At 44.7% G+C, this 1,654-nt stretch overlaps 1 non-coding gene across 1 annotated transcript; it reads left to right on the plus strand.

The window, feature by feature from the left end:
• The first annotated feature begins 407 nt into the window (after positions 1 to 407).
• Positions 408 to 480, plus strand: TRNAV-AAC (transfer RNA valine (anticodon AAC)). Its single transcript has one exon. It is a non-coding gene; the product is annotated as a tRNA-Val (tRNA).
• Positions 481 to 1,654: the final 1,174 nt, after the last annotated feature.

The following is a 1,654-nucleotide window of genomic DNA, read 5'->3' on the forward strand; positions in this document are numbered from 1 at the left end:
AAGATGTCAGGACTTATATTTGTCGGAGAAGTCATTCTCCTTTTGACCACTTTTTCAAGACTGATGAGTAGGTTTAAGCACTGTCTCTTTGCTGAACACCTTCCCAGGGGTTTGCCCATTGTGGGAAGGAAGGAAATTTCTGTCTAGGAGAGTGTGGGGCCGGGGAGCGGCGTTGGTAGTGGGGACAGCGATGTAAGTAATGAAATGAGTTGAAAAACAAATAGCCAAATATATCCTTAAAATAATCCTTATTCATTAAAACAGAATAATAGTCATTAGACATGAAATAGGTATAATCCAGAGCTACAAATGTGAATGATACAGAATAAAAATTTGTGTACAGAGGAGCCAAACCTGGAGCATGCAGCCATATCCCGCTGCATTTCAATAAACGCGCTGCCGCATGTGTTTCCGTAGTGTAGTGGTTATCACGTTCGCCTAACACGCGAAAGGTCCCCGGTTCGAAACCGGGCGGAAACAACAGCTTGGTCTCTTAGCTCCAAATTTTGCATTTTGAGATTCTCCATCTGAACCCCATAGAATCTGTGTATTTTGCAAAGGCACCGACCTTCGCCCTGTCTGTGTCCTGAGCTGCGTTGAGGCCCACGTCCTCCAACCTGTACCAGCCCCAGTAAGTTGCTGGCTCCCCTTCTGCTGAAGGTCCGCGGGTTTTGAGCATGCGGATGGTGGTGACCCGAGGACACGACAGGACTTTGTGCAGCGCGGGTGCGACTGGCTGCCTTGAAGTCCCGACAGCGTGGCGCGCGGATTTTAGTAAATGAGTTTTTCTCAGGGATTTCTAAGAAGGAACAGGGCTTCACTTTGAGCACAGCGGGGAATGGGAGAGTCCATTCTCTCTTTACAGTTCAAGCGCATAAAGGATATTCCACGAAATAGGTAAGTGGACCTTATGTGGACTGGGCACATATCAAAGAAACTGTCCGGAATATTAAAAAAAAAAAAAGGATTTAGTCTCTAGCGGGTATGGAAACTGAATTCTTAACAGGGGCATTAGTCACAGAGGGAACCAATCAACTAATTTCTTTTCTCTTTTACAACACAAGCATTGTCACTTAGTGTCCTTCTAATTAAGCAGACAATCCCTTAACTCTCCCAATTTTCCCCTTCCCTAATCCACCTATCGCAATCCACCCAGTTTCACTACTCTCCATCTTAAAAAGGCTGTAAGTTATTTGTTTTAAACAAGACAACCAAGCAGCAACAACAGAAACCTCTCACGAGCGGAAAAAACTTGTAAAGAGAATGCCCACGCTGATTCTTTGGTGTGTTTTTGGATATAGGAAAAAGAGTCCTTTTCCTGAGTTGTACCTGCCCGCACCTGTATAGAGCCACGCTTTCTCACAGAAAAAAAGAAACCGACCTTTAAAACCAAACTGGCAGTCTTGAAGGAGAAGTTAAAGATGTTTCAATTCTATGGATTTGGCCCAGAAAACCCACGGACAGGGTGCTACAGTGAGAGACTTTCTTCCACATCCCCTAGAACATCCTAGCTCCCTCCACTGAAACAGCTTCTCTCCTTCTTCTCTCTGGTTTACTCCTTAGTTCAGTTTTTCCTCAAGATCATCTTCCGCTGGGACAATTTCTCACACCATGTGAGCTAGATGTCCTTCCTCTGTTTCGTTTTATGATGATA

The sequence above is a fragment of the Trichechus manatus genome, unplaced genomic scaffold, assembly GCF_000243295.1.
Source record: "Trichechus manatus latirostris isolate Lorelei unplaced genomic scaffold, TriManLat1.0 scaffold00180, whole genome shotgun sequence".
Classification (NCBI taxonomy): domain Eukaryota; kingdom Metazoa; phylum Chordata; class Mammalia; order Sirenia; family Trichechidae; genus Trichechus; species Trichechus manatus.